The following is a 7,655-nucleotide window of genomic DNA, read 5'->3' as shown; positions in this document are numbered from 1 at the left end:
TTATGCCAGGCTGTACTATTCTTCATACAGGGGCAAACATAAAAGGGGTGTGGCCATATTGATCTCAACTTGAATAGCCGTTGAACAGTTTTGAACACAAAGATAAAGATGGCAGATTTGTACTGGTCAAAGGAACTATTGATGGAAGAGTATTTACTTTGATAATTGTGTATGCTCCTTCAGGAAGTGACCTCACTTTCTATACTGAAGTTGTGGATCTGATTGCAAACCACTCTGAGGGAACCCTTGTCTCTGGCGGCGACTGGAACTTACATGTTCAGCCAACATTGAATGTCTCAAGCTCACAAAGTACTGGTAAATCTATAAATAATACATTTATAAAATGTATACATAATGTAGGGTAGATCGATATCTGGAGAGATGAATCCTAGTGTCTGCCAATATACATATTTTTCAAATCCACATAAGATCTATACTAGAATACTACTTTTTTTATTTTCAGCAAAGATAGGTACAATATTACAAAGGCAGACATAGGTAAAAATAGTTCTAAGTGATCATGCTCTTATTTACATCACTGTAGATCGAGAACAGAAACAAAAAAACACATTTTGGAGATTTAATGCTAGCCTAGTCAATGACCCAAAATTTGTAAAAATTATGACAAGGACATAGAGACGTATTTAGAGGGAAATGAAAATTGGTTTCTCCACCCATTCTCTTGCCTGACCAGCCATTCCCAACACGTTTTGGCAAACTACTTATCAAAATTGTGTATGGGTCTGGGGCTCGACCGCTGCGTTTCAATTTCTAGGGCGGAGTTTAGAGCAGAGACAGAACCAATCACATAAACCCAGAAGTGACGCAAAAAACGTGACACGCTTAACCGGATATTACATAGCCCATGTCAACAAGGCGTGTTCCGCGTTATCAGTCCCCGAACGCAGAAAATGTCTCCTGAATCGCGGTGACACCCTTCGTATAACTCCATCTAACGCACGTTCACCATGGCAAGTAGAGCGGACTTTCCTGATTGTTCAAACCGAAGCGAGAGCAGAAGTAAACACTCGGTCACGAGCCGGGTCCGCCATCTTGAATGTTTTGCAACGGGGGTGGGAAGCTACTTCCGTATCTCAGTGTGACACATTAAAACCTCTGACTGGGATTGGTAAATGGATGACCGACGACTTCATTGGCTCTGACTTTGATTCCAGACCCTTACGCATTCGAACAGAATCTGGGCGGGGCTGGTGGGTCAGGCAACCCATTCTCTGGTATGCAGCAAAGACAGTTTAGAGGAGCAGGGTAATTGCTATCTCCACAGCCCAAAAGAAACAATTTACAGACCAAATTAAAGCTGTTGGATGCTGAGATAAATGGACCTCACAGGAAATAATTTTAAAAATGCTCTTCACTAAACAAAGATATTATGAAAGCGGTTCAAAATTCATAAGATTATTAGCTTGGAAGCTAAGAAAACCACGGAAAAAATAACTCTTTTTAAAATACGAGATGGGCAGAAATCAAAATCAAACAAGACCAAATACAATCAGCTTTTGAATTCTATTACAAAATATATAAGGTCCCAAGGAAGAAGAAATACAATCTTTTTTGGACACTCAATTTACCTGGCATGATCGAAGAGCAAAACAAAAAATAGGTGCCGAAATATTAACTACTGAAATTCAAAGTGAAATCAAAAGACTACAAAACAATATATCCACAGGGAATGAAGAGTGGTACAAAGCTCTAAAAGACGCACTTACTCCTTTGCTTTGGCTGATGCCGTCAGGTCCTGCTGCCTTCCTCACTTTAATCCACTTTTGAAGCCCGAGATAGTTTTCAGGCTCCTCCACACTCCCTGAATGTTCTTCTGCTGCAGCTGCTCCTCCATCCTCCTCTTGTAGCCGGCTTCCGCCTGCCTGATCTTCCTCCTCAGCTCCTTCTGCACACTCCTCAGCTCCTCCTTGTTCCCTGACCTGAAGGCCCTCTTCTTCTCCTTCAGCAGAGCCTTCAGGTCGCGGTTAATCCACGGCTTGTTGTTTGGAAAGAGCCAGCGCACATCACGACGACACGACAAAAACACTCAATAATCCAGCCGAACAAAGTCGAAACAAGTTGAATTAAAGCGATTCCAGCGCGTGTCCCGATCGTACAAGTAAAGTAGAAAAAATATTTACAAAAATACAATAGATAAAGCACAATAAGCGTGAAAAAAGTGTGAGAAAAGAGCAGAGCGTTGCACCAGGCTACAAAGGATTGTAACTATAAAAATGAATATTTTGCCAAGATTTCTCTATCTGTTCCAGATTAAAACAATATCAAGATTTGTATGGTAAGGCAAAAAACCTCGAATCCGATATAAAACACAAGTTGGGGTTTACCATGTCTGAAAAATTGCTTTACTTCAGCTCAAATCAGAGCGTTGTTGTACTGATGTGATCCAGATTATGAAGCACAATGGAAAAATATTGAGTTATGTTGTGCCGGGGGTTCCTGCACAGGCCTTACTGGGAGATGACAAACGGTTGAGCCATTAAAAATTGTTTTACAAAATACAAAAAAAGAAAAAAAAACAAGGACAAGGCTAGAAATGCTATGTTGAATCCTGAAAAAAAAAAAAAACATAAAAAAAAAGAATCCCTGGATAAAATCTGTTCATACAACATGGAAGGAGCTAATCAAAACATACTAACTAATCAAAGATGTTTGATTGATTGACGGGTTGGCTTATGACCAAGGTTTTGTAACAAATAGAACTGACCTGAGAGGGTCGGGATTACAAAAGCTATAAAGGTTTTTCACCAGATTGTAAAAGATAATCACATGAGAAGCTTTGATATGTTGTAAGAATCATTTGGCTTGTAGAAACAGGACTTTTTAGGAATTATTCTAAAAAGTCCTATTCTAAGCTATAATAATGGTCTTTATAACTCTCTGACTGAACTTTTATCAAGGCATATAATAACATATCTAAGGTCTCAAAAACACTCACAAAATCCATGACTCAAGTCTCATCCTTGTTAGAATACCCCTGCCTCAAATTAAATACTGCAAAAACAGTTGCCATGGTTTTCACCAAATCCAACACTCCCCATACTGACCCAGGCACATTTGTATCAGGAGAACGACTGCAGATTGTTCAAGAATACAAATATCTTGGCATTACAATAGATTCAAAATTGTCATCCAAATCACATGTCAATAAAATCTGTGACAAAATAAAAGTTCATCTGCAATTTCAAACACATCCGCCACCAAATGTCCACACAAGCCGCTAAAAATGTTCATGCACGCAATGATTCTATTCCACATCACATACTGTCTGCCCACCTGGTCACTGGCTAATGTGACAACACTGAACACCTCTGCAATCACTTCACAAATGAACTGTCAAAATCCTGGACAAAAAACAAATGACACTCACCATTGCCCAATACTACACAAAAACCATCTACTCAGCATGGTCGAATACTCAAATCTCTGTCAATTGTACAAAGTCATTCATGGACGGTCATGTCCACAACTCAGTCAGCCAGCCACAGCAGAACCAGAGGAGCAGCGAGAGGGGACTGCATTATCCCCTCCAGGAAAAGTACCTTCTGTAAAACAGCTTTTTCTGTCCATGCTGCCTCTGACTGTAACCTCACACTCACAACTATCAGAAATGCAAACGCGTATCACACCTTCAATTTTAGTTAAAACAATGACTCATTGCAAATCAGATCTGTCAACACTAACTAAACCTACCCTTTTTGCTGCCTCCTGCAGGCCACATGCCATGTACCGGTACGTGTGTCTGTTTGTTTTCTATAGGGTGTGTATCTGCTCGTCTATGTGTCTGTTGCTCTGTACCTGGATGATTGATGTGTCTGTGTGTTATAATGTAAAAAGTGTATATATTTCTAATTTCTATGTAAAATGCTTGCTTGTTTTTTTTTTTTTTTTTTTTTTTTTCAGTTTTAGGCTGTAACAACAGTCATGGGACTACACATGAAAAATTCTGGCATATTTACAGAAATGTTTATTAATATGTTCTGTCCCGGAAATAGATAAATAACGTTCAAGGGGAATAACATCTAATTTATATCAATGCATTACTAATCTGGACAACTACTCAACTAAATATATTAAAAACCAAATGGGAAAGAGGAGGTATTCTTGTTTTGACAGATGAAGAGTGCTCCCACTCTTCATCTGGGAGCACTCTGATGCTGAAACATTGGCGTGTTGGCACGGTCTCTGGCTCATACCTCTTCTTCTTCTTCTTCTTCTTCTTCTTCTTCTTCTTCTTCTTCTTCTTCTTCTTCTTCTTCTTCTTCTTCTTCTTCTTCTTCTTTTTCTTCTTCTTCTTCTTCTTCTTGTGTTACATTACCGCAACCTACTGTAGTTACCATTCTGATGCTTCAAAGCCTGAAGGAGGTTCTTTGTCTGCACCCTCCCTCCACCTCTGCATAGGTGTTGACCATTTCTCTTAAACAAGCTCTTGTTTCCAAAAGAGATAGAATCTCTCAATGTAGTGCAATCCTTTAGGAACACATTCTTTGGAAAGCCACACGTTCAATTGAGGCAGCTGACTAAACTTGTTTATCTTTAAAGAAGTCCATTTTCAAAACCTGTTCCTTTCGGATATCCACTGCACCTACATGCGTAATCAGCTGTTTAACTCCTCAATGTGTAGACAAAATATAAGGAAGGAATAACGTAATCTCAGAGACTGTGGCGCTGGGAAAGCAACATGTTTGTATGCATGCTTCACACCACCACCACTTCTTATCTGGTAGGATCTTCCCATATGACACAGATTCTCTCTCTGCTGCCTTTTGCCCACGCATGGCTCCCGTTTTCTCTTTGTTTGTTTGCTTCAGTCTCTGATAGTGATAAAAATCTAGTAAGCTGTAGGTTTAGCTTCACTTTATAAAATCACAAACTAAGCAGTGAGTTTTGTGCGTTTTCCTACATTGATGTACAACAGCTTCACAGCATGTTTTTAGTGTTTCTCATAATTTTAACTGTCAGTATCAGTAAACATTATAAGTACAGGGCTTTATAATAAAGAATATTTCAGGGACATTTCTGATTATATTACAAGGCGGAAAATTAAGCAGATGTCCAGATATTGCAGATTTTGAATGCAGTCTACACAATATATTTTACCTAGAACAGTCGTGCTAGGTAAGGGTCACTAATGTTTAGTCTCATTAGTTTTTAAGATGTATTGTTTTTATGGCTTCATGTAATGACAGAAACAAAGCTGTAAAGACAAAGAACCCTCCCTTACCAATATGGCATTCTCTCTAAAATGTATGTCTTGTTGCCATTTAGTTGGAGAAAGTGCTGAGAAGCTCTCTTTTTCTTGCTACGCTGGGGCAAGATTCACCTTGAAGAATGTTGCATGCTTCAAACAATTGAAAACCCATATTTATTCCAATCAATATTTGCAGTTTTTTCCCCCAATGGTTCTTGCTCAATAAAACATATTTCAAAATAAAACTAGTAATCAAACTGAAGGACAAATTCTCTCACCACGGCAAACCAATGTCCCTCAACTCAAGGCAGATTGCTCCCCACCTTTCAGATGCAAATGATGGGAAAGATGAGGAAGAATAATAATGCACACGCAAGGAATGTATGGTGTTTAAAAATGCAGAGTATTGACAGTGATGAGTAGGTCAAATTGGTGGTATAATTATGTTGTCTGGCTGATAAGCACATTTCACCAGAAGCTCGAGGGTGTGAAGGGAACGTTTTTTGACAAATAAATGCTCTATCTTTTGACAATATGACTAATAATATTAATTTGTATTTACCATAGACTATATTTATTTATGTACCAGTGGTGGCCAATTTTGTTAAATTGAACAGCAATACATACACAAATTATGATGAATAAATGTAGTTTTTATGTATATATTTTTGTTTGCTCAATGCCCCTTAAATATGATGTCACAAAGACTGCTGCCAGTGATGAATCAGTTTAATTCTCTTCTGTTCTCTCGTGTCCAATAATTTCACATTCAACTGGTCCAAAGAGAGCCAGCACCTCTGGGAGCTAGTACCTCTCACGGACCCCTTCGGACCCCTCTAACGGGGCAGTACGGTTCACTTTCACACAGTGGAAACAGCACAGACCGCCCCGATCCGCTCCAATCAAAACATGTCTTCTTTGCCCTTCTGTCCCATAGAAGGAAGTTGAATGTGCACGTAATGCCATCCTCCCTGTACCATAAAAAGGGCTTTAATAGGAGGGAGGGCAATTGGATGGAAAGCAGCTGTGGAAGCTTAGATTCCTCAGTGAAAGGCAAGACATATCCCTGCATTTGAGCTGAAGACAGAGGACAGAGACAGGCCCAGGGACACTTCATTTCAACAACACAGTTATTATTGAACCGGTCTTATCATGAAATACATCGCATCATATAAGTGTCCAGAAATGTCCCTGAGGCTGGAGTCGGCATGGATCTATAATCTCCTAGTGAGTCATTTTGAAGAAGTTCTTAATTCATTCATAAAACTTCCATCCATCCATCCATTTTCTACCGCTTGGTCCCTTTCGGGGTCGCGGGTGACTGGAGCCTATCCCAGTGACTTCGGGCCTTAGGCGGGGTACACCCTGGACAGTGGCCAACTTGTCGCAGGGCCAGCACAGAGACATAGACATTACAGACATTTCACGCTCACATTCATTCACTAGGGCCAATTTAGAGTCACCAATTTTACCTAACACATGCATGTCTTTGGACATTCATAAAACTTTTATTTTTAATTAAAAAAAAAAAAAAAATATGAATAATTTCCACAGAGGCGTGTCTCTGGGGAGCTGTCCATGGTATCATCACACATTGCAGTGAACCATCACCAGAGGGAGCCCTGATTCTGACATTAGAGTATGACTTAACACAGTGCCAAGGTATTCTGACTTTAGAGGAATAATTGTGTGTGAGCACTTTTAGGACGGATATGGAGAACTAAACCGTAGTGTAATCTTGCTTAACTCAAATTCAATATGCTCTAGTCTACATGAAAGACATTTCTTTTGTTTTTATTAAAGGAGCTCCAGTCAGATGTTGTCAGAACACCGATCCACAGACTTTTGTAAGTCATGCTCTGAAAATATATTTTATATCTATACCTGTAATTCAAAATGTAGTAATAATAAGTTATACCAAACGTTTTAGGATCAAAAAACATTACTGTGAGTGTGATCTGTCGATGTTCTCGCGACATGAGAGAAGAGGTCCAGTCCTGGCAGTGCAGGCAGCCAGCAGATGGCAGTAGCGCGTCAAACATAACATCGCCTCACGCTTTACTTCACGGGTGCGCCACGTCTCTGCACATTCAGGTACATTTACGGCTCAGAAGCCCATTGTAATACATTTCAACCTATCATTTAGCATAACTACATTTTAACAAGTGCATTAAACGTTTCATTAGTACGTTAGCCTTTTGTACGGACGTTTAGCTGCGTGGCTGGGCTAAGCTAACCTGCTGCAGAGTGCTAGCTAGCTAGCTCGGGTTTGTTTTGGTTTGGTGGGCGTGCGCTTGCGCTCCCTGCAGTATTCCGCTCGTGGTTATGCGGCTTTATATAGCACTAATGTGGAATCAAATGTAGTCTAAATCCTCGAATGTAGGCAATCGTGAAGTGGAACATTATGTGATTTCAATGGAGGAACTCTAATTCATCTCAGAATGTA

Source organism: Eucyclogobius newberryi, unplaced genomic scaffold (genome assembly GCF_026437365.1).
Source record: "Eucyclogobius newberryi isolate DKJ021-1_F unplaced genomic scaffold, fEucNew1.0.hap1 SCAF_1, whole genome shotgun sequence".
Classification (NCBI taxonomy): domain Eukaryota; kingdom Metazoa; phylum Chordata; class Actinopteri; order Gobiiformes; family Gobiidae; genus Eucyclogobius; species Eucyclogobius newberryi.
Note: the sequence above shows the minus strand (reverse complement) of the source record.